General features: G+C 39.2%; 1 protein-coding gene across 2 annotated transcripts in view; it reads right to left on the bottom strand.

Moving 5' to 3' along the window:
- Positions 1-26,826, bottom strand: part of TENM4 (teneurin transmembrane protein 4) — a 607,238-nt gene that overhangs the window by 496,165 nt on the left and 84,247 nt on the right. For both annotated transcript variants that reach the window (XM_086739706.1, XM_086739707.1), the window contains exon 2: positions 18,881-19,023. The gene's annotated coding sequence lies outside the window, so the exon portion shown is untranslated. The remainder of the gene's footprint in view (positions 1-18,880; positions 19,024-26,826) is intronic.

The raw sequence follows: 26,826 nt of genomic DNA, 5'->3' as shown, positions 1-26,826 counted from the left end.
GCTTCTCTAATTAGTTAGCCATTGAGAATATGGAAGAGGTATTGAGCTTCTTGGCTTACAAATAAAGCAATTAAATAGTAAGTTAAAAATAAGAGCAAGATCAAATATTTAAGTTCTGAGAGCTTTTGAATAATCAGGGACTGGTGGGTGTCAAAAAGGTCCCAGGATTGGAAAGACCTGAATTATGATCAAGAAAAGCAGTTCCTCCATCTCCTGACTCTCAGCTCAGGTCCTGCCCTTTAGATGCAGTGTCTCATCCCTCCTACGCACAGCAAAGGCCAAAAGGCAAAAAGTTTGAAAGCAGAAAACCAGAAAGAGATGCCATCCCATTAGCTGACAAATCTAGGCAACCTTTTCCTACATTGCTGAAAGGTTGGCTGAAATGGCATGGTGGTGTGGAAGAGTTGCCTTCTTCCTGCTGTGGAGGGCAAAAGGAGTTTGAGTCCAGCCACAATAAATATAATGTGGAATAAAGATTCTGCCAGGCTCAGCAGCGCTTGTGTCAGGGTTGTTCACCTGCTTCCTTGTGAGTCATGTCCAACTTTTGAACATGCATTTCCATGCGTATCCAACACAGCCTGAGGTGGGAATTAATGAGAGGCCTGGTTTTGACATGTGTTGATACATACAGCGCAGTTGCCTAGCACAGATGCTGCTTTGTACGTATTACTGCATACTGGATTTGTAAGTCAACAGGGGCCTTGGCTCAGCAACCCTCACTTGGGAACACTCCACTCCAGGCTCTGAATTCTGCCAATACCTCGCACAGATTTCATGAATACATTAAATACCTATAGATCATCTACCTTCCTGGGAGGATTACTGTAAGCCTTGTCTGATAACATAGCCAAAGAATTACAAAAATTCAATTTTTTTAACCAGTGAAGCTTACAAGGAGGCTTTTTTTAACCTCCGAGCTATCATGTCTTCTTCCTCCCTTCTTAGCTTTCACATATAACTTTGTAAAGTTTAACCTTTCATTTACTCTTTTCCTCATTGAAATAGAATTGATTTTGTTTACTAATTAAGACACAGAAACTCAAAGAAACAATCAAGTTACCTGAAGGCTAAATGTTATAAATATTTCTACTCTCCTCTCCCTTGAAAATGAAAACACTTTTTTTAATACTCTTTTAAATCACCATGATAAGTGTTGAATCAAAAGCTCAATTGCACTTCACTCCAATGGGAATTTGATTAAATCATCTCACTTAACAAAAATTTGCCCAGGATATGTATCTGATGGCTGCATTTTTAATTAGTATTATTAGGAGAAAATATTTATGCTATAGTAGAATACAAAATTCCTGGTGGCAATTACTATTATTACTACTTCAACTCTCCTGCAACAAGCATTCTCCATATCCATGTGTAATAAGACACAGTCTTACACCACTTAGTTGAATTTAATAATCAAATTTTATTCCATTAAGGACACCTTATTGAATTCTGCTCTGCAGGCTTTTTGTGATTGCTCTCTTCATCGCATTTAATTTCCCAGTTTTCCATATGTAGTTTCAGGGCAGTGTTCCCATACAGAGGACCTCATTCATGCAGTCGCTCCAACCAGTGTAAGTTCATGCACTTTGGCTCAAGTTTAAAATAAAGTTAGTAACTTACCACTGCAAAATTAAAACAAATAACAAACACTATCTTTAGTGTTTCTTTTTACCTCAGTCGTGCATGTTATGGCCATTGGTTTGAGCTACTAGAGAGTTTTGCAAGACTCTGGCTTCATTTTACTTTTTGATTCACAAGCTGAACCCCAAAAATAAAAAATGAGCAACTATACCATGGGCTGACCTGAACAAACTTTCTTTATATTTTTCCTTTAACTAACAAAGTAGCTGCCAAACTGCAAAAGAAAAGTAGCTGCAAAAGAAAAAAAAAATAGGAGTGAGATCAACTGAAACATTTTACTTGGACTGAAATACCATGTTTTGCTTTGTGGAGGTTGGAATTTTCTTTCTTTCTTTTATATTTTTATTTCTTTAGACCAACAGGCTTAAACCAACAGTTTCTACCAAGCCACTGAAATCTTTTATGTCAGTGTTTTCCTAATTTTCATTTTTTTTTCCCTGGGTAAGAGAGCTGCTAAAATGTATTGATGCCACACCACACTATACAGCAAAAAAACTACTTAAAAATATTATACTTAATTCTATTTGTATGGTTATTTAACCATAAGATCAGGACATGCCCTCAGGAATGGGCAGCAAGGAATTAAAACTCACACAGACTCGATACAAATTCATCCTGTCTATCTTTTGGCAGAGAAAGGATGAACTTACAGTAAGAGAGTCGTCTCCTTACACTTCCTCTGCAACAGGCATTTTCATCCTTTGCTCTTCTGCAACCTCCTATGGATTTTCCACTGTAGCAAGGACCCCTGTGTCATGTCTAAAAGTCTACTAAAAATGTATTTATATTTTTATTTTGTTACCTTTCGAGTTCTCAAGATTTACAGAGTCCTAGTTGTCTCCAGAAAGAGAGCAGAGGATGTCACTAAAGCGAGTATGTCGCTTAGGCTCTGCCCACATTCATGGCTTAAGAACTGAAATTATTTTGTTCATCTCAATTTGTAGTTCATAGGTTGGGCACTCCTCCTCAACTTGAGTATCTATAACCTCTCAGTAACTCTTTCTTTGTTCTTCCAAGACACGGACAATGGTGCATGGCCCTGTTCCCTACTCTCTTACGCAGTAACATATTGACCTGAACTTTCACAAAAGAAATAGAACTAGGTTCAAAACTTCCTTCTGCAAGCAGAGGTGAGAAAGGATTTCTCTTAACAGGCCCTAACCTCTTTGCTATCGCATGATCTCAGAACCAGTTTAAAGGCTTTGTAGAAGGGGATAGATACTCTTTTTTTCTTTTTTTTTTTTTGTTGAAGTTTTTCACCTTTGCAGACAAGAATGCAAGGCAGGCAAGCTACTTGAAGGAATGGGATGATCACTTTGTAGCCTAGTAATTGGAAGACTAACCTGCAGCCCTGATTTCTCACCCAGGGAAAAGTGTCTTTCCTGCACAGTGGAGCAATGCCAGAAGGAGTGATAGAGAAAGATCCTGTGCAGATAGGAAGGAAACTCATATAACCTTAACCATCTCTAGTGTCCATCCAGACTTGTCACCCTGAGCTCCTTTTTTAATTCTCAGAGTGAAGGAGACATTTTTAGGGCATGTATTATGTGTTTTTAATACAGATGTATCTTTTAAAATGAAAAGATTGCACTCTGGATGTGTTTGTTTCTCTCAACTGACTTAAAAAAAAACCTGTCTGTGGTGACTGTCTCAGTTGTGAATACTTACATTTGATCAGATGCATCTTATTCAGACTGTTTTTCTGTATATTTTGTCATCTTTTCCAAGCAAAACTTGCATTTCATTAAGAAACCTCTTTCAAACTACCTCAAAACAAAAGGTCTATAAAAGTCAGGATGAAAAAAAAAAATCAAACTAAAAACTTATTATTTTTTAGCCTTTCGTGTCCCAGAATAGACCCTGAAATCTAACCACCACTATTTGGGCAGCCAGAGGGAGAAACAGACTACAAACAAAACTGAAACAGATTTTATTGATTTTTCCCCATGCAGGTTAAGCCGCATGCAAAATCAAAATCAAACACAGAATATCAATAACTAACAACAAGTCAAGTGCATTTTCAAATGAATTGCCTCAACATGGTCTAAGGCATTCCTGCAATAAGTCAGATTAAGAAATATACCTGCAAGTTATGACTTGAAGTGGATTATGTCCCTTTATGGATTCAATTCAATATGTTTTCATGCTGATGACCTCAATGGAATAAAGCAAGCTCTATTACCCAAAAGCTGTTAGCCAGTGTTCTGTTTTTTTTAGTGAGGGGGGGCCTAAGGTGGCAGCTTCTGTAGGAAACTGCTAGAAGTCGCTCCCCTTTGTTCAGTGGACTCGGCCGGGCCTAGGGCGGACCCGCTGCTGGCCAAGGCCGAGCCAATTGGTAGCAGAATGTCCCGTGATAACGCCTCTGCGATAACATATTTAAGAAGGGGAAAACAGAAAAAAAAAAAGGAGACATGTGAAGCAGCTGAATGGGGGGCAGAGAGGGGGAGGCGCGAGCCTTGTGGGCCTTGCAGGCCTCACCCTCTGGCCTCCCGCCGGGCAGCCGACTGGGCCCAACTCGGCCCGGCCTGGCTGCAAGAAGTGGAGAGGAGATGAGAAGTTGAAGTGAATAAGATGTAAAAAGGATCCTGAGAGGCGTCTGCCAGCGTGTTGTAAGGAACGGCTGCAGACGCCAAGGTCAGTGAAGAAGGAGGGGGAGGAGTAACGTGGCTCCTGGCCAAGATTCCTCTGCAACTTGTGGTGAAGACCATGGTGGAGCAGGTTGTCCCCCTGCAGCCCATGGAGGTCCATGGAGGGGCAGAGATCCACCTGCAGCCCGTGGAAGACCCCACGCCGGAGCAGGTGGAGGCCTGAAGGAGGCTGTGGCCCGTGGAGGGCCCGCTGGGACAGCTGTTCTAGAGGGACTGCACCCCGTGGAAGAGATGACCCACGCCGGAGCAATTTCACGAAGGACTGTGGCCCGTGGGAGGGACCCCACTCTGGATCAGAGGAGGAATGTGAGGAGTTCTTCCCCTGACGATGACACAGCGGTGTAAAACAACCCGTGATGAACTGACCGCGACCCCCATTCCCTTTCCCCCCCCCGTGCCGCTCGGGAGGGGAGGTAGTATAGATAATGTTAAGCCTGGGAAGAGGGAGGGGTCAGGGGAGGTTATCTTGTTCCCTGTCTCATTCTCCTGCTAATTTTAGAAATAAATTAATAGTTTTCCCCAAGTCGAGTCTCTTTTGTCCGTAACAGTAACTTTAAGGATTTCTCCCTGTCCTTATCTCAAACCTTGAGCCGTTTTTCCTTATATTTTCTCTCCCTTTTCTCTCGGAGGGTGGGGGGAGCGAGAGAGAGACTGCATAGTCTGGTCCCGATCGGGGCTGAACTACAACAGCCAGCCACAGTTCTTTATTGCCTGCGTATTGTAGTGGTAAAATGTTTTCTCTCATAGCAAAAGTGCTACCATGAAGCTCTCGTTCTTGCTCCAACACCTAGCCCCTTTTCCCTGAGCTGTGTAGACACATTTCCCGTTCACTGAGCTATGGTACCTCACCAAATTGGGGCTCTGACTCCAAGAGTTGACTCAGAAATAGGGTTTAACCTAGTACGTTTTGGCAAAAACTGAGGGCAGGCCAGGGATATACCAGGAGATACTATGAACTAGTCCACAAACAGGGTAGGATTAATCTCTCATTAAACTCTGGATGTTGAGGACACCTTTACATGAGCTAGCCAATCTCAACTCCTTTTATTATTGATGGAAATAAACTACTACAGGCTCCTTACAGCCGGGATGAACCCCAGCATAGAAGTGCATCTTAAGATAGAACCAAGCTAATACAGCTGATGAGTTACTGCAACATGACTGTGTTGTGATCCTAATATAGTCTCTCTGTGCAAGAATATATCCTCTCTGTGCAAGAAGATGCCTATACTGGGGTTACTCCTTCCTCATGAATCGGCTTACTGAAGAACGACTAACTTGGAATAACTCAAGTTTCCATGAAGACACAGCCTTCATCTATGAATCACAGATCCCTCTAAAACTGCTTGCATGGAAAACTTCTGAAGTATTTTATTACAGTCCCAGACTCTGTACAGAGTCTGGACTGCTTATGTATCTTGCATTTAAAATTCCCTGCAATTTTTCATACAAATAAATATCATAAAGAAAGGACAATTCAATTTACATTTGGTGGGGTTCAGAAGTCACTGTAATTGAATGATAATTTGCCGTGAAGCATGGATGTGAGTCCTCATGTTTGCCTCTTGACCTGAAAGGATACGGCTAGTGAAAAAGTCTAGCAGATAATTACTGCTAGGCTAACCCTGAGGCTTGGCTATTATTCACAGGTCAATCTCTTTAAGATAATTCCCAGGATAATATTACCGAAGAACACATTGCCCCTGCATAATGCAACACCTGCCTCTGTCAGGAGAGCCCAGGGATGGGGAGCTGAGCTTTGCCTCTTCTTTGGTCTCTTCTGTAAGCTTTCTGTAGGGCAGAGGATGGAAGCAGCAAAATGGAAGAATAAGAAAAAGTCACCTTGCAATAGACAACCTGGGGAGATTTTATTTTCATTGTTTATCAGGGCTACAACTTCTCACAGAGTCTGTGAAGATGTGGAACACAGAAGTTCTCACATCACTCAACAGGATCTGGTCTTGCTGTTGGAGAAAGGAAGGGGACTGGTTTCAATACACAGAATATTTGCTAGCCCAAAAGCACTAAAAAATGTGCCTTGTTATAGCATATAATCTTCTTCAATGCACGTCTTTCGCCATGAAAAGGAACACATCTTTCAGATAATTTACAACACTATGAGAAAACTGTTGTGTTTCTATTCATATCCCACCAGTTTGAATGCCAGCAAACCATTTCTCTTCGTAAATTCTACTGCAGATGACCAAGAGGAAAAATAAACCTGTCAAAACATCCCAGAAGATCACTTAAAAATCATTGCTTGGTCTTCTCTTTGTCAAGACAAACATACTTCCAGGACCCAGTCAGATATGTGCTGTGTTTAGGCAGGATTGGGATGCTCCCTGGGCTTCTACAGCAGTGTGCACAGGACAGACCAGGTTGTAACCATGCATGGGCGTGCAACCAGCCTGCTTTACACCCCTCATAGAAACTTAGGGCCGTCAAAGAACTCAAAGGTCATCTAGTCCACCCCCTTGCCCCGAGGCAGGCTTAACTACAGGGAGGTCATGCCTGACAGATGTTTGTTTAACTTGCTCTCCTAATGATAGAAACTCCACAACCACTGCAGATAATCTGTGCCTGCTCTTTAGTGCCCTCATGACTAGAAATCTTTCTTTCCCAGTGTTATAAATCCACCTTTGCTGTTGTAAGACAAGAAGCAAGAAAGATCAACAGCAGCAAAATGTACAAGGTGGGAAAAATTTAATATCCAAGGGAGAAAAAGAAGAATAAAAGAAAAAAACCTACAAGGTTCCATAGGTTGATTTGCAATAGTTCAAAATTTTGCAACTCTGATAGCAGCGCTGAAGGGGAAAGTTTAGTGGTACCAGTGCCAGCAGTAAGAATAATAATTAATAATAATAATAACACATCTGGTCAAAGGTCAATAGTATAGTAAGGTTACATGATCAGTGTGGACAGTTACATAGAGAGGGGATGGGAAAAGATATATAAAGGTCTTAATGCCAATTATAATGCTATTAATAATGTATGATTAACTACTTAAATATTAATATATTTTTAACATTCTATTATTTTGCCATGTTGCATGGAAGGCAAAATCACCATGTCTGCCTATAATAGCTTTATGCAAATATTACTAGTAGATTTTCAAACCTGTATTGGAAAACACATAGGTCTTGATGTTCTGATTTAAATTTTTACAAATCTCTTAAATTCCACTTGTGTTAATTATGTCTTTCAGCTCTTTAGCTGAAAGAACTGGGAGTATCATACTACTTACTATACTAATTAGTTGCTTTTGTGTATTGTTTCGTGTTTTGCTTCCAATTTTTTTAGAAGATCAGTTGAATGAGCTGGTTTGTTCTAGAGTAGTAATGTAGTGTGGATCAGCTCCAAAAGATATCAGTTTAAATTGGAAACAGTTAAGAAAGGGGAAATCAGCTATCAGCCTTGAGTTACTACTACTGTAACTTGAAACAACTTTACAAGCACATTTGGATAATTCATATTATTTTGCCAACACTTTGAAGTTACCTTTCCTTCATCATTTCTTAAGTCAGCAAGAAATGGTTATTAAAAGCATCTCATAAAAAAAAAATGTAACTGTCACGATGTGGCTTTGAAATCTTTGAAAAGACGCCTACAATGTATAATGTGCTATAAGCATGTCTATTAAATCATGGCTCTTGTGGTTCTAACACAGAAATACCAGGAAAGAATTCTTTTCACATAGGATCAGTAGCTGGACAATAATGGGAAACACTTGGGCTGGAGGTAAAAGTCGGCTAAAGTAAGCTCCTTCCCATCTGCTTGTTATCAGCAGTTACAGGAGGAAGACAGGTGACCCATAAATGTATTTTTTTTTTAAATGATAGGCTTTTGTTTGTGACTATGTCATGACTTTATAGAGATATTGTCCAGGAGTTCAAAATTAAACAGCAAAAATAAAGTCCTCAGAATTTACCAGACATTGTTGTGCTGGAAAATGAGAAGCAGACTGAAATCAATAGAGGAATTGATCAGTTAACTTCCCCTGTCCCAGGTAAATGAAATGCAAAGAAAAGTAAAAGCACTAGGAAAGACAGTGAAGAAAAATAATTATTCAGGTGCACAAATAAATCCAAAAGGAGAAGATACACACTGGAGCACGCTGTTTTAGTATTGAAAGGCACAAGCAAAGGATCAAAAGGTAAAGCCAGACAAATTCACACCAAAAAAAAAGGTACAGATGCTTAATAGTGATGCATCCAACCACTTAAGCACACTTGTGATAGTCATGGTGGGATCTGTATCTCTGAATGTGCTCAGTGCGTCTCGGGAAGATAAGAGTTCTTCACACAGAAGCTGCTAGGCTCCAACTGGGAATGAATGAAATTCCATCACCCTCATTAAAATGGGAGGTTGAGGTGGAAGAGCTAATGGTTTCTCTGACCTCAAAAATCTTTGAAATTATGAAACAGTTAGATTAGGTTGCTGATCTAATTTTCTGGGTCACTTGGAGTTGTGGGGTTTTGTATATTGGCTTTTTAATTTAATATATTGCTTATGACTTATTATAGTTGGGATAGATACAATAATTAACCTTTGGTTGTTTTTCAAGACATAGCTTCTCTAAAAAACAAGGGTGTTTTGTAGATCATAAGTGCTGGTTGGCATTCAGTAACTACAGTGTGAAAAAAAACCCCTTTGAAATCCCTTAAAGCCATTCTCTACACTGCATCTTCTTTTAAATATTTTGTCATCAAGAACATTAGTGAATTGCTAAATCAATTAAATATTTGTTCATTAACAGCAATAAAGAAAAATCAACTTATGTAATTATAAGTGAATTAAAAACAATGGAATTATTATTAACATTAAAGATTGGCATTCTTCCCAGAGCTGTAAGTTTAATTTTACTTGCCTTTTTAAAGCTACATTCCTTCTCTGCAATCCATCCAGCAAAATTCTTGATGCTTGTTTTGTCACCAAGGGTTTTGCAGATGCAAGAAAAGTGGAGCATTCTTGCAGAGATGTGGCACAACCAAGTGAATACAATCATTCAAAATTCTTTAATGATCAAATTCTAGGACAGATATTTTGTAAGAATAAAGGAGAAACTAAACTAAAACAACTTGTTAAGGAATATTGGACAGACTTGACATGAGATTATATTCATAGATGATCTACTTAACTGTAGGGTAAATTTGATTGTGCCTAAGCTTTTCCACTGAAATTAAAAATGAGACCAATCTATGCAATTAAGACTTAGATCTTAGATCTTGAGTTCAAGGTTGTAAATTACAGGGTTTTAGTCTGGCCCATCAAACAGCTCTTTAAGTCAGAAAACAATCCAAACCACCCTGATTGTGATGATTGTCCAGGCCAGTTCACCTTTGAGAATTGATTTGTCAGTGCAAATTGAAGGTGTGATTCGAATAATGAGATCAAGTAAAGAGTCTGCTTAGTTATGCATTTGATTTGTCGGCCTTCTCATCTTGTGCTGGCCTGCTGCTCACATATGTTAATCAGAAAGTTAGGGAAGATCAACAAAATTGCTCTTGCTTGAGAATGAAGAGGACCAGGAACATCTTCAACCAGATCAAGTTGCTCAGAGCCCCTGGCCTTGAATGTTTCCAGGGATGGTGCACCCAGCACCTCTCTGGGCAACCTGTTACAGTGTTCCAAAGGAAGGGCTCTGGGCAACCAAAGGAGCAAGATGTTGGCTTCAAAGAGCAGTGGCTGGGAGAAAAGGTCAACGATGCGAACTGCTGGCTTAACACAGGTTTGACCAAGGAGATTCTGTTACATAGAAGGTGAAAGTAGGTGTTCCATTCCTTTATTTTGGCATAATCTCTGTGTTTATTAATTTAAGAGCAGCTGTAGAATGTGGGAAGAAATTCAGATGCTCTTTTACTTTAGCCTCCACAGCCAGGCTCTCATAGCACCTAACGTCTCCTTATGATCCCCCTAATTTCAGTGCTGGTCTTGCTCTTCTTGCTGTTTCCTTCCCTTTTTTTACTCATTGCCTTCTCTCTTATTGTTTTTTTTTTTTCTTTCTGGTATTCCTCCTGCTCAATTTTTTTTTTTTGTCTTTTATTTTATAAATTCAGCTCTCTCAGGCCTCCCTTCTTCATTTTCTGGGGGCCAGTGGTGGGGATCTGGTGCCTTTCACTCTGTTCCCTACTTGTCAGCAGTACTAACGTATGAAACTTGATGAAATAAAAACAAACCTGCTGATTGGCCTTGCCAGGCAATGGTTTGATGCAATTAAATACTAATTCAAATTCAGATTTGTGATGTTTTGCAACCAACAAAGTCCCAAGGCCACTTCGTCCTTTACACATAGTTAGGTAGGGCTCTCCTCAACAAGAGCAGGAAAAGCCTGTGGCTATATGTATCTCTGTGAAGAACGAGACATTGTTTTGCTAAAAGCACCTTAGTGTCCCAGGGGCACTGCTAGGAGACCTCCAGAGATAGTGGTGTTCCACTGCAGCCCAAATATTCATCCTGAATCCTGAAAGACCTAGAGACATAGCACTTTTTTTTTTTGCTAAAACCATTAAACATAGACAGCTGTGGTTTTAAATTATTATGAAACGGATGTGGAGCTCAAGCTTCCTGGTGAGATGACAGGGCTGTGTATTCCCATCATTGCTTTCCTTCATGATGCAGAACCATTGTTCCAGGCTTTTACAGTCCAAGACCACATTTCTTTATCTACATACCTTACTCAATTTTGAGAGCAGTTCGTTGCCTGTATGGCTATAATCACACAGAAACTAGTTTTCAATTAAACCCATTTAAAAATATCACAGCTCTCTGCATCTGATTCCCCTTACAACAGAGGAACCACAGCAGTGGCATAAACCATATTCATGCTGGTAGCCAATTATTCCCACTTGTAAGAGACGCGTGTCTTCACCTACACTGAAAGCACCACGCCTTTGAAGTCCAGTCAAGATACACTAACTTTGGTCACACCTAGAAGTTTTCCCGCTCAAACCATAAAGTAATAGCCCACTTATTTTACAACAAAGTCTAAAAATCAGAAAAAAAAAAATTAGAGCCACTGTGAACACAGTAGTGTCAATTCTATCTTGATGTTGAAAACTTGAAAATGTGAGTGACTGTTAGAAAAAAAAAAGTCCTAGTTTTCACTCTGAAAACAATTTTTTTTTTTATATTTTGTTACAAATTTTGTCTCAAGGCGGTTTGTTTTTTTTCTGCAGAAATTTCTACCTTCTTGACCCTCTTGAGCAAACTAGAGACTGATGATGCCTAGTTATCCATCTCTACTTGTGATTAAACCTGATGAAAACTTAAGCTTTCCTGTGTTCTTGATCTTTGTGCACTTGTGTGGTTTTTTGTGTGAGCTTTTAAGACCTTTTAAAGACCTTCTGAAGACTTCACATTCATTCATGTTTCAACTCTGAACAAAGAGAAGAGAAAACATGGATCTAAGAACCTAGAAACTTAGCAAAATATCTGTCCATGCTGTGATATGAAACTTTACATCGCAGTAGAAATATTCAAGCTTTATGTGTGCCAACCCCATCCTTCAGTCTGGCTCCTTGTACATCAATATCACAGCAAACAGCGTGCTATATATCACTGCACAGATCCTGAAGAAAGACACCTGTTCAATATCAGTGTTCAATCTCCTAAGTTAAAAAAAAAAAGATATTCAGGGAGTTATTTCATAAATACGGCTTATTAATCTGACAGGCCGTAATATTTGAATTTAAAATGAATCCTTCTGTCTCCCAGGACTATTGATAGAAAATGCAATCATAAAAGATATTGTTGCACAGGCTGGTAAGAAAATTGTTTTCTTGCGTATAATAATTACCCTGCTAGAGAAGATGCTCAGCAATCCTTTGGACATGCACACACTTTCACCTATTGTTACAACAGCCTGCTTGATTTACTTAGGCTGAATCTTTATGAACTCCTGCTTAAGTTGTGTACCAATGATTTTGAATAAAAGCTAAAGACAGGGATGTAGTAGCGTGAGGTTGACTGAGTACAATGAAGTATAAGAAGTCCCAGATAATTAAACCGTAAGTGCAGTACAGCTATTTACAGTAACATCAACAAATGTAAAATAGCTTAGTATTTCACAATACAGTGAAATGGAAACAAAGTCAGTAGGAAATATTGCTATGAAATTTTGTACATGTTCTAAGCCTGACTTTTGAAAAGTAGTAAGCATATAACTAAAACATTTCTACCTAATCCTTGGAAATTGCTAATAATACCATAACTATTTAAAAGAAAGATGTCCAAAGGTTAAATATCTGCTAATTTTGAGTTTAAGTTATTGTAGAGAACAGGCAAATTAATTGTCTGATGATTTTAGAGTTTGCAGAATATTGCATATATTTTGACAGCTTAGTAGTAGGGTAAAAATAATTTCAAAAAGCATCCTCTCAGTATAGTCAATGATTTTTTTTTGCATATGCTTTTTGACAATTTTCTCATGCTTTTGCCCCATTGCACTTACTAATATAGACTTTGGAATTTATTTATCTTTGTCAGCAGAGAAATTGAAAGATTGAAAGAGAACAGTTCCATAACATCCTAGTTAAGATACCAGTTCAGGATTTGTTTCTTGTCCTTCCAAAGAGATGCCAACTGAAAAAAAAAAAAAAAAAAAAAAAGAAGAAAAAAGAAAAAAAAAGTATCAGCAGCAAAGGATTGATTGACAAGTGCTATTGAACAAGACTTCCTTCACATATTTTATGAAAAGGACACTGGATTACATTAAATTCTGTTTTCAAAAGCCTTCTGTATTGAAAAGAATGTATTCAGAGGAATTAACTGTTTCTGTCCTGCAGATCACATACCAAATTCAGAGTTCACCTTCTTGTAGCAGGAGGCCTCTTTCCCTCTTGCCCTGTCTGCAGCAGAAAGATAAGAGGCAGGTGGAAAGGTCTTGCATCCTTATTATATGCAAAGAGTAAAGGTATTTGTACAGGGCTGGGTGAGTTTTTAAGGGCCAGCTTAAACTACGTAATTGCTTTATCTGCTGATACACTGAGGATTGTGCTATCTAGGCCACACAGGTGGGGGAAAAGAGTCCTCAGAAAACTGCATAAAAAATCTATTTTGCAAGCTCCACGGTGAGCTGTCTCACTATAGAAACTTCCTTAACTATTTCCGATGACATGAAACTTCAAATCACTCCTATCAGCTGAAGGCCACCAAAGTGCAATGAAAGTTGACACAGTAGAAGATTGTGGCTCAGAAAATCTTTTGCCACAAACACCTTTCACTCCAAGTTTGCGGACGTTTTACTACAGTATGGTGACATACAACTCCTGTAGCAGGATTTGGAGAAGCAGAAGAAGACGTTACAAGGAGCATTCTTCTCAAACCTCAACCACTGTTGGTTTCCTAGCTACAATCCTGCCTTGTTGTAATACAAAAGCAAGGAGACACGCAGAAACAGCTACTTCCTCAACTTGTGTCATGGGCCTGAAAAAAAAAAAGCAAGGATAAAGGAATGGGACTGAGTGGAGATGAGAAAAGTGGAAGCAGATGGTAGGAGAATCCCAATGAGTATGTCAATGTTGTCCATATGGCTTATCTGTTGGCTGGAAATCTGGCCTTGGGTTGAAGCAAAGCATGGTGCAGTATGAGCAGGAAAATTCAAGAATAGGAGAAGCCACTTGGCCTGTATCTTGACCCGTTAGGCAGTTTGGATTTTTCTACGGTGTCTGTCATATTGCTGTTTTGAGTAACTTGAGTTGATGACCTGGAAGGATTAACCTCCTCCTTAGCAGGGATATTCTGAAGTGACTGATAACAGTTCACTTCAGCGTTCACATATAGCAACTGCAATGGCATTATAGACGAAGGGAACTTACAAGGATGGAAAAGTCTCCAGCCAGGAATCTCATCCTACTTCTTCGCATGGGGATATCTAGTGTAGAACAGGCAGTGCTAAATCCCCACTATAGAAGTGATGACACAAGGAAAGGAAACTTCATCTAACATTTAGCTGAAGCTAAATATGGTTTTCAGCAAATTGAGCTGATGTTTCCTCATACTGTTTCCAAAAGCTGTCAGAGAAGGTGGACTTCTCCTTCCCTCTGAGAAGCAGATAAACAGAAAACTCCTTGTCCACTAATACATCTGTAGCTACAGAGATGCCTTTGGATAATAACAAAGTTGTGCTTTCCAGATTTTTCTTCAAACTTTCTTCTTTGACGGTTTCCCTTTCTAGAATCAAAAAATAATTCAAGACTGACCAGGACCTCTGGAGATCTGTAGTCAAACCTCTGTTTCAAAAGCAAATCCAGTCAGATTAGGTGGCTCAATAACTTGCCCCACTATTTGAAAGTCACTAAGGATGGAGATTATCTAACATCCCTGGACAACCTAATCAAACATCTGGTCACCTTCATGTTGAAAAAGTTTTTTAAAAACTGTTTGGCAATTCTTATTTGTTAACCATCTCGCACCTATTATACAATCTATACTCTCACAGATTGGCAATGATAGTGATTTCAAACCTGAAGTTACCACAGTGCAGTCTTGTTAATTCCATTAAAAATATTCAATTTCTAAAGATATTCTTGGTTTCTAGGTGAGCTCTATGCCTTACTCCACATAATGTAGTTATCCCAACAGGTTTATATTGAGGAAAAGAATTACTGTGCACATCATAAAATACATTTTTTCTTGTCCCACCTCTAGAAACAGAATCAGCTTTGTTTGCCAGTTTTATTTCATTCCATGCTTTTCCCAAATTCTTCTGACAAATTATCACATAGCAATACCAACCATGCACTATAGAAATGATCCATGCCTAATGAAGCAGGTAGTGTACTTTAATATTTTCAACTAAAGGGTAGGGTGCTGGAAATCAATTTATATGGTGGAGGCTGCAAAGATCTGAGTATATAATGTATTTCCATCCTGGGCCCATTTTCTGGAAAGAGCGTATAATTAAGAAAAAAAAAGAAATATAATAAAAACATGCAACTAGTAAAGGGTATTTTTATTCTATTTATCTCAATGTCCTTTATGAATATTGGTCAATTTCATTAATTTTGTTGTATAAATGGGCAAGACAGACTGATATAATCTATTAAACCCTCGTAAATCCAGAGCGGATGTAAGATTACTTTACCCCATCTCAGCCCTGTGGTCTCCACACTAGGTCACACTACCTCCCTTCATTTTCTGCTGCAGAGCAGGATCCAAAACTGAAACTCGATCATAGAGAGAAGAAACCATGTGGGATACACTGTGTGAACTAAGGGCATGGTCTGATGATCTTTTCTGATCATTGACCGTGTCCCTTTTCCATAACAATACTGGTAAACCCTGACATGCAGCAATAAGTGACATTATTTTGCAGTGCATTAATCTGGCAGTCTGGGTACCTTGAAGCACCATGTGTCAGGGTAGGGGATGGTAACTGTCGGCAGCAGAAGAAATTGTAATTTTCATAGTAGGAACCAATAAAAATGTGTTAACTAGTGCGTATCTGACCACCCCTTAACAAAAGGAACCACAACACTTCCTACGAGCATCGATTGTACTGGCTCGGGGAAAATATTCCTACCTAGCCATACTGTGTCTCCTCACTGAAATTCAGCTATGTCAAGAGCTCCAACAGCTTGAGAAGCACCGTTAATAAAAATGATCAATTACTGCTGCTGTTTCTTGTATCCATCAACCCCCTACTTGCAGTAAGCAAAACAGATTTCACTTTTATAGAAGGTCTTTCAATCTCGGGGTCTTTGAGGACATGACACCAGCAAAACAATAGTCTTGATTCAGTAGATGCCCTACAGGGGTTCCCTCTGTGTTTATTATGGAAGCTCAATGTGCCCAGTGTGCAACCAAAGATTATTTTTCTTCCAAAGGCCAGGCTTGCTTGGAATTCTGTTAATTAAATGCACTGTAGAAATGTCAGCCTTTACCCCCTTACTATACATATAGCATCCTTTGTCCTTCACATAGTGATTTTAAAGTGTTCTGCAGACATCATTTGATAGAATAATAAGATATTATTATTGAATCTTTATGTCTCCTGGTGTCCCAGGAGCACTGACCTTGCTTCCCCAATACAGACGTCTGTCTACCAGGCTAATCACATTGATATCTGAGTACCTCAGAGGAGATCCTTATGTGGCAACATTTCTGCAGGAACTCAAAACTGGCTAGACGTACTGATAAGTTCCATTTATTACTCTTGTGCATTTCTACAAGGTTATAAACCAATTCCTACTTCAAACGTAAATTCCCATCCTGATGACACATGGGGAGACGCATGGTTCAGATAACTCAAATTCCCTCCAGTTGTCAGGGCTCCCCATACAGGTAGCAATGGATGCAATTTACTATCAGATAGTAACCATGGGGAACCAGGATGAATGGATCTCCCATTCACTCTTTCCAGCAGATATGTAGCACTGATTAATGTCTTTGGACTACAGAATCACTATGGGAATAACCATTCATTTATGTCCTTCACTTTAATTTGCTAGGGCAATGTACTAATGCTGTATGGTTTAGTCATGGACAACCAGATATTAGCACATATTCCCATAAATATTTTTTTTTAATTTGACTGGATATGTTGTATAGACATATCCATAAACATCCATGCATAGAGCAGGGTATATGCAATACATCTGGCAGGGAACGGTTACCCCCAGCACAACACCAATTTTTTATATAATCTTGGCTTGTTCCCATAGCTGTCAAAAAGTCTATGTTAGGTTGGTATGTTTCTTGAAAGAAAAAAGTGCGATTTGTGGCAATTTAGTTTTGTCACTCCTTTTAAGAAAGTCCTGATATTTTTAAGGGCTTTTTCTTGCAGGAATGAGATATTTTAGTAGCTGCTGAACAAATTATGGTACAAAAGCTCCTATCTGGAGATATGCAGATATTTCATGGTATCTTAAAAGTCTTTTGCATATTCACATGTCTAAGAAAATGTCCAACTGCTCCACTTTTGATTAAGAAGCTTTTCATTTGTTTTCTGAAAGGAAATTCAAATGCTTCACTCTTGCCTCACCACAATTTTCATTTGTCCTGAAAAACCTTGTTTTCTCCCTGTAATACAGTGGAGATGCCTAGGCTATGGTTTCTTTTATTAAAATATCTCAGAGAATCCCCCTCCAAAAAAAAGAAAAGATGCTTAACATAATGATATTGTTGCTGTACCAATGTCTACCAAATCATTCAGCTATGGTCAGATATCTAAACATTCCTTAAAACACTGATTTTAATAAACACATATTTTAATGAAGACATATCAAGTACAATCTGCCTGTCACTGTTACAACGTGTATTTTAAAGAACTTGCCCAAAGTTGCAAGAATTCAGGCTAGTCTCATTACTATATCAACACTATAATCTGAAATACATAATTATAGCCTGGACTGAGGGAAGAATACAAAACATATGCTTATTGTTTAAAACCAAAGGAGAATCACTACATCCTTGAAACATAAAGCTATATTTGAAGCCTATTTGAATGAAGACATTCTCTTCTGCTGGATTTCAAAACTAGAAACATCATAGGACTCAGCCTCGTCCTTACAAGTCAGGCCATTACATTTCTTGTTGATTTGTTTCCATACTTCGAAATATGCAGTTCCTGACTGGAAGTTGTAGAAATAAACTTAATCATGTTTCTAAATCTTTCTCTATGGCTAGTTAAAATCTTGGTATCTGTAGCACTTTAGGAATATTTCAAATTTCTGTTGATTTTCTTTTGACCTTTTTGAAAGGACACCCGATTTTGGAAAGGACATCCGATCATTCAGAAAACTGGGGCACAGGATTCTGTGGCTGGAAAGTTCTATTTATTATTTGTTAAGCACAAATAATGTTTTATAGGGGATAGTACAGTTCTAAAAGGCATCTCATGTACCATCATTAGATGAGTCAGATGCACATGATGTTGTAAAATCAGTGGTGATTGCACTCATTCAGTAGAAGTGTTGATGGAAGTGAAGGCAAAGTTGTCAATTTGGGAGTCAATGTACAGTTTGTATTTGCTGGGAAAAAAAAAAAAAGTGTTATCTTTGCTTGTACTGGAAGTGTACAAGAGTAAAAAGGTGAGTGTTGGTGGCTATTTGGTGAGTTGGAAGTGCTGGTGAAACATACAGAACAGAGATTCTGTAGTAAAGAATAAATTACACTGAGTAGTATATGAGCTGCTGTAAAATTATATTTAGGTTATTTCTTATATTTCAAATGAACTTCCAGAACAGGGCATTAACATTGACAATGTCATTTATTCAAGCTTCAGGTATCTAGGATAATTTCTTGACTTGATTCAATCACTTTGGTTAAATCTCTTGTTAACTACATAGAAAAAAAAAAAAGATTTTCCAAGTGATCACTATTTATTAGATAATAAATTTAAAATGACACTGCAAATATCATTTCATGGTTTTTGCTCTTTTCATTCCTTTAAAGAAAAACAAGAATGGAATCAAGAGACAAATAATGATGCTTTAAAATACCACAAGAAATATCTTGATTTATCAATTCCACTTAAGTACAAACAGTCATTGAAAGAAAATTATACATGTATAAATCCATACCGATGACAGATTAAGACTTTTATTTCTATTTTTATAAATAAATCTAATAAGCAATGGTAGTGTACTTACATATTTCAGATCCTCATCTGTCTAAGAATAGAAAGCACTCAAGTCATGTGTCAGAATAACTCGGGTGGTCTCTTCTCAATCCCCTTTTTGTGTTCACCATCCACAAAAATCAGTGCGCCACTGCAATGGTCCAGCCATTCTCACTACAGAAAAGGAGCCAGGTGTTGGATGTCAGAAAAGACTGGCATGGATTTATAAAGGTTGTTCGCATGGCAACTGTCAGGACTGTCCATGTAGGACCCTTCATAAGTTCAAAGACACAGATTCCTGTGAGCACTTAACTAAAGTACCTACATCAGAAGCATGTTCTCCCAGGCTACCACCTCATCAGACATGAGAGAAATGGATATCTATCTTCATATCTACAGGACAGCCATGCCCAAGCTGCCTTCCCATACTTTGATTTCTGCAGAAACCTGGGCAACCAGAACAGAATTAGGGCATGTTCCAGGCTTGTTCCTACCCAAGATACACAGGGCGTACTACCATCCATTGCTGGCTTCACAGTTTGGACGTGGTCTCAAAGGTTTGATAGGGAGCAACTGTAAACCAAACGTGAGGTGCTTCAAACTGAGTAGATTGAAGTTGGACCTAAGTTAGTATGCACATATATTTAAATATGAAGAAAGAGAAAATACATTTTCAATGGGAAAAACTTTCTAGCAACAATTTTTGAAATTTCACGCTTAGTGCTGGTAATAAAGCATATATTCTTATTTTAAGATGACACTGAAATCCTGCAGTTTTTCAGACTTATACTTGCCTTCTTTAAGATATTAAAGGACACTTTTGTGTTTGACATCTGGATAAGTCCAATTATTTCAACATATATAAAAAATTTACTGTCTCAGTCCCGTGGTCCATATTGTTCAGAAAATTTTCAATATAATTTGGTAATGTCTTGAGCAGCTTTTTAGCAGTTCAATATCTAATGGGGCCTTGAAAATAACTCTTGATTTTGTAGACATTTAAATCTATATATAAGTTTACTATGAGGCTTATTTGGGTAATGTCACTTAGTTCAATGAGAACACTCACAGGGGTAATATGTGGCACAGCAGTAAAAATGAGCCAGCATTTGACCTTGCTAAAGGTTGGTAGCTTCTTATAGGTCACAGTTAGCATGCCCCTCAGTGTTATCAAAAAATAAGTTGAAAAGCTGTGACTGCAGATGTAAGGCACAGCCCAGCTCAGCTGTCCACACAAAACTGTCCAGTGCCACTAGAGATGCCCCAGTTATCCTGACTGTCCTTCAGTTGCCATCCAGAAAGACACGGGCTTCCTGCAGATCTGCATCTTCTTTGCCAGTCTCTTAAATAAGTCTGGGCATCTCAAATGGCTTTGGGCATCTCCAATGTCTCTAAGTTTTTTTTATAAAACTAAATCATGCACTAAATCACAAGTTATGCGTTGACAACAGGGCTCTGAGATCCCCCCATCTCACTATTGCTACTCCCCATATACAACGCCAGCACACCGCTCCTTTCCACAAGTACTTCAGGGAATGGGTTGCATAGCAGGATACCAACACTTTCATGCCCTATGCTGCTTATGCATATGCATGCATGCTGTATCAGGGCTCACTTTTTTTTTTTTTTAAATTAACATTCTTGGTTTGTTTTTTTTTTTTTGTAAAAATTATAACAATGATAATTCCAAAATGCCATCATACTTTGATTGTTAGGAACTTACATAAATGGATTCCAGTAGAGATAATGCTGTAAATGTTGATAATGTTACAAGTTGGCCCACCTACTGTCACTTTGGGAAGCAGAGGTTTAAATATAAGTGCCCTATTTTTAGCTAGGTTAATATTAGAAGTGGCTTTTCTAATATTAGGAGATGTTCAGCTGGGGCAAATAGTAGCTTTGCTGATGTAAGTGGCACTATGCCGATTTACAGCAGTGAAGGAATTGAAGGAGTGTATCTTCTCTCCACCAACAGCTCCATTAATGTATTTATAATATTAATTCAATAGGACAAGAAAAATCACAACACAAAGAAAAGTTGAGATTATTCAAAGATACCTGGTGATACCAGATACCTCTGACAAGCTTCTGTGAGCAAATGAATGGAAATAAGTGTATGTGTCTTAGCCCACTAGACTTCAAATCCCTGAGCTAAAACCTGCATGTTAAATAACTATGTTTTGTTTACAATGAGCTGAATATTCGAGATATAATTAAAATAAAGAAAACTGGTATTGGATATCTCTTACTGATTAAAAAACAAAAAATCAAAATAACACAAAACAAAACCCCTCCAAAACCTAAGGTATTAAATGAAATTATTTTTATATCCTCCAAGTATTCACTTATGTCTTCTTTCTGAAGCTGCAGCTCCTGGAGTACTGTGAGGAAGCAAGATTATTACAAAAAATAAGAGCAGAACTCTAAGATCTTTTTACTCAACTGGAAATAGGAGTTCCATATTTGGAAGAAAAATTAAAATAACAAGAATGTTGTAAAGTTTAAAACTCACAATTCTACATATCTCAATTTATCTTGAGTTAATATATATTATAGAGTTGAGTGTTAATTTTGGATGTCTACTCCATAGCACTTGGACTTTGTAATACTATAGAAACAAAATTACAAAAATCTAAGAAGTTTAACTTAAGAGGAACCTCACTTCTCAAAAAAAAAAAAAATCCAACTAAAGGAGCCAAAGTTGTGTTTTCTTTTTAAATTACTTTTTCTATCTTTAGCTTAGGTGTTTAAAGACTCTGTAATGAAGCATAGCACAGAGTAAAGCATAGGAGGGCTGAGACTATGGGCTTTAGGGAGATTAAGGGCTGCAGAGCTGCTCGGTTTTTGTTACATTAACCTGCCCAGGAAAGCAATTCCCTCCACAGCCCCCATGCCTAGTCCCCATAAATGGAGACATATGGCAGTTCTGTGACACAGAGAGCGCACTGTGGTAGCTTTATTGGTACTGGGACTGGTTCTTAGCTGGTATAAGTCTTCTCCGTTCAGCTATGAATTGATCCCATTGACTCTCAGCAAAGGGAGAATAGTCATAAAGGTTAATGCTGCCCTTGCAGTCAGATTCCTGCTCCGAATTGCCCTCTGGAGGTGCCTCGCTCCATTGACTCAAGGGAGATTTTCTGGTTAAATTTAGGCTAGAGCTGATTTTTGTGCCTCTGTTGATTCAGTGGGATTGATTTGTAATGGCATGCTTTGGTCTTTTTAAACAGTTGGTCCATAATTCTCACATGTGAGTGTATTGATAGAAATCCATTAGAAATAGCAACAAGAGTGTCTTCTCATCTGGTGGAACGTCAAGATGAGCAGAACCTCTCCCTACCTCCCTCTTCTGCCTGTCTGTTATCTAACTGAGGACAGTAACCATTAAAACAATTCAAAGCTCAGATCCCAACGTTTCCACATTGAATTACACGAAATTGTTAGTTAACATGAATTACCCTGAATGGGAGAGCTGCTATGCATCTTGCAAGGACCTTGTAAAAAGGGGTTTTCAGCTCAGATTCCTGGCAAAGGAACAAAAGGCGTTGGCGATGTGGCACAGCATCACAAGCACACAGACACACAGAGATCATTTCATATTTTCTGCTTTCCTCCTCAGATTTCTCCCCTCCAGCCACCAGCTTCTCTGCTAACCTTGAAATTGCGGGGAATTTCGTTCTGTGGCTTGTGTTTCCTCCAAAGCAGAACTGCAAGATCTCAGTTCCTCCCTAGAAATTATGTCTCCTTGAGTCATTATTCCCCCTCGGCCTCACACCACTTCCTGCAATTTCAGAACCACTGAAAACATTAGTTTCAAATGAGTTATTAACCCATGAAGGCTAAACCAGCCTGGATCCACCAGTGTTCCTTAAGTGCATTTTCCTTTTCTCCTCTCCCTGAACTTTGGTTGAAGTAGAACCCAAAAGATTCTTCCTCAGACGGGTTTTGGTCCATTCTACAGACCTTATAGTTATCTGAATAGTTGTTTTTTTTTTCCTTTCACCTCCACTTTTCTTCTGCAGACTACTATTTACCAGATCCATGCTTCTTGAAGGATTCTGATGACCTATAAAAGCTAAAATATTAGCTATCAAAACCCTTGGGTATATCCACAAATAATTATGTAAGGCTAGAGGCACAATGCCAGATGAACTGACAACAGACCCATTTATCATTAGTAGGAACAGGCACATTAATTGGCTACAATACCAGTACTGTCCTCCAGCATTAACAAAACTCTTCTTGATCCTCAATGTACCACCAGAACATCCTTTATTAAATAAGATGAATAATACTGAGGCCAAGGGTCGCCCTGCTTCAGCTGAGAAAGCTCAATTATTTATGGATACTTCACTCATTAAGGCACCAACAGGTTACTGAGCCTTGTAAAGGGAGCTTTTTGGTCTACTGAATAAAGGTTATTATTCTACACATATGCATCTTCTGTATCAAAGAAATGAAAACATTTGAGACCTGTAAATCTTCTGGACTAGGGGAGGGTGGTTGAACATTGGAACAGGCTGCCCAGAGAGGCTGTGGAGTCTCCGTTTTTGGCGCTGTTCAAAACCTCACTGGACACAACCCTGAGCTGTTGTAGCTGACCCTGCTTTGAGCAGTGTGGGTTGGACTAGACGATCTCCAAGGCCCTTTCCAGCCTTTGTGATAGCCTGTGATTGTGAGTGCATAAGATGAAACCATGTAAGTGGGTTCTCAGGTTTCTGTCTCTGTCTCTTCCATGTACTCATACAAAAGCCAAAATACTCATAATTGGCCAGTGTTGCCACCTGCCTCACCATGGCAAGAGGAATCTCACTGTGAGAGATTTTTACACCAATTTTCTTGCATGCTCACCACCTGGGCATATGAAAAAGGAACCAGTGGCCATTGCTTAATATTTTACCTGCAGAATTCCCTACAGTTAAGTGAAGTTGTCTGTAAAATGGGAGCCACCTGACCTTACTGGACACAGCTGCTATGCAAGCATCATATATTATTCCATGCACACTACAGTGATGATTTTGTGTGTCGTTTTTGTCACCTTGGTTAGTCCAGATGCAGTGATACAATCCAGTAGCTCTGCATCAGGATGGAGAAATAAAACATTGATAATTTTACTGGAGTATCAACCACACATTGCAAATAGTGGAAATAAACTCTTTTTTTCAAGTATTTCCCCTACTTTTACTTCAGTTGGCAATAAGAGTTGTGACCTATTTCATTGATGGAAGAGCTCAAAACTAATACACTAATATTTCTTGGGACTCTGAAAGGACCTGTTGGGTTAGGTCCATTTTGCCAATGCCAATGAAATTTTGCAGTGGCACACAATTTCTATCACATGGCCATGTGTTGTTACCATGACTGCACTTGATGCACATAGATTTTGATGTTGTCAATCCCCCTCCATGTAGCTTGTTGACTAATTATGTGTTGATCCTATAATATATTACATTTTTTCCCCTCCCTTTATCACCTGATCTTTTGATATTGGCAAGAAAGAGAATTACTGTTTTATAATCTCTCCCCAGGAGCCTCGGAGACTTTTTTTTCTCAGAATGTTAGAGAATTTCCTCCATATTTGGAACGAAGCATTTTATTTGCACACAACATACACTGCTTAGGAATTTTCAGTGCTGACACTATGTCAGGCTGGCACGCGTGCTTTTTACCTGCACAGCCAAAGGAACTGGCAGATGGTTGGTGACAAAAGGAGCATCCCATGCAGAAGAACTGTTTCAACAGATCCAGGATTTCAGAGCCTGAAAGACACCGTGCAACAGCCCAACCGTAGCACTGCTCAGCATTCAGCCAGAAGCAAGGCAGGTGCTTGAAACGTTTGCCAGGATTCACCGACTCAAAAGAGGTTAGTCTCCAAGCCAGAAGGAAATCCGGCAAATGAGTGTGGGATGCTCTTACAAAGAGATATGAGGGCAATTGCCTGGTGTAGGACAGCATCTCCAACCTTGGCTCTGTGACTTCTTAATAGCAAGAGGACAGACCTCTCCAGTATTTTCCCTTCCAGGACTCAGAGCAGGACAGCCTGTGAGAACAAGGGGGAGCAATGAGAACACACAATGTGAAATGAAATGGTAGCTCAAAGAGAAGACGTGCCACCCACAGGTCTCCTTTGAGCACGGATCCCCAGGACCACAGCATCTGCCACCTCATTGAATTTGGTGCCAGGGCCCATTTTATAAGAGAGATGAGGCTCTTTGCGGCGCATTGCTGCATAAACACGAGAGGTGTAACCCTTGCTGATAGGGTTGGAGAGGAGGGAGTCAAGAGTGTTGAGCTCAGTACATCAGACTTGTCAGATCTGGATCAGTCCTGCTCCCTGCTTGACAGCTTCATATTTCATGTCATCCTACCTCTAGTAGGCAAGTGACATACTTGGAGTTCTGTCTCCCATCTGAACTTGTTAAAGAAAAATGTTGTTTTCTGCATCTTTCCTTCTTCAAGTTGGTGAAAGACAGAGAAGGAAGGATATAGGTCTTTGCACCACACAGTTAATTTATTTTCTTAAATCCTCTTCCCTGTGAACTTTTCCAGTACCTGCCTCTGCTGCTGCACAAAATTTCCCATGCTGCAACTACAATGTCTTGACATGATTCACAGTTCTTGTTAAGCAATAGTGAACCCATACAGAATATGCCAAGCCTTGTCCTTCTGCAAAAGAAATGAACTGTAGCAAAGATCACTGCAGCTAATCTGTCTTCAGACTCAAGAAGATTCTTCTGCACCTCTGCATTTCAGAAGATGACCTTTATCAGATGTAAAGCCTACAAATACGTTTTGACTGTGTAGGGCAGACTACGGATATAGGATTTGATGCACAAATATAACAGCTCTTCTCCTACCATACATCAGCCAGTACAGCACAGATGCAATGTCACAGAAAGAAAAACATAAAGTAGAGGGAACAAATATAAGAACTAGCTTAAAACTTGCAAATGGGGAAGGGAAGTCCAAGTAAAACAATCTATGCTAAGGTCCAACGGAGTACTGTGGAGATACTCTCCCTAGAGGAGGCAAGGGAAGCCAGCGACAATATTATCTCTCTAAACGCAAACATTGTTTGAGAAAGACGGTGCTTCTGTGTTCAGGCCAGCAAAGAACAAGAGAGCTCTTTGCTGAGTAAGCGACGGGGTTTGCTGGTGTAGGAAGCATTGTGCAGGCTGATGCCCTAGGGCATCGATTTCATGATCAGGAGACCCTGAGACCTGCTTCAGCTTTCCCATAATGAGTGGATTGAGTGCATTCATCAAACCCAAGATTTCAGGGCTCAAAGTTCAAAAAGCTACCAGAGGTGAAATCATTCCCCTCTTTCCTCCTTTTCTTGTCCCTTCCAAAAACAACCCCACTATATTTTTTTTTCTTCCCATTTGACTGAAATCACCTGGGGGTCAATTATTTTTCTGGGATGGAAACCATATGCTATTTCATGTTCTTGCATAAGGTTAAGCTGCATATGATGAAACCGATCAATTAAATCTTGTGGGAAGAGAAGGGAAGGTGAAGCCTGGCCAGGAGTTAGCATTCTCATTTACTCACAACCTAATCCAAGGTATCAGACACATACAGAAATTTGCCTGCCCACAAGGAATAAAATGAAGCTGGGGAACATTAAAATGGGGAACATTACCTTAAATAGGATGGGGACATGCACTACCTGAGACTGGCAAGACTAGGACTATGGAAAGGTGGAATTATTTAAAAACAAATTTTCTGTGTTATTTTTTTTTGTTTGTTTTGTTGGGGTTTTTTTTTGCGTCTTGCAGACTGTTTTGAACATAGCAGATACCTTGCTAATGTATGTTTGTAAAATCCAGCCTGCTGTGCGGATCTACTCTTGTCACTTCACTTTATTCCACCAACAGTCCCCTAAAATGCTGAGTTTCCAATCTATCTGGTACGTGAGACTGGTTCTTACCATTGTGGATGGTTTTCCTTCAAGCTCAAATATGTATTTTTTTTGTGCTG

The sequence above is a fragment of the Chlamydotis macqueenii genome, chromosome 1 (genome assembly GCF_036417535.1).
Source record: "Chlamydotis macqueenii isolate bChlMac1 chromosome 1, bChlMac1.mat, whole genome shotgun sequence".
Lineage (NCBI taxonomy): Eukaryota > Metazoa > Chordata > Aves > Otidiformes > Otididae > Chlamydotis > Chlamydotis macqueenii.
Note: the sequence above shows the minus strand (reverse complement) of the source record. Positions and strands in the feature narration are given on the sequence as shown.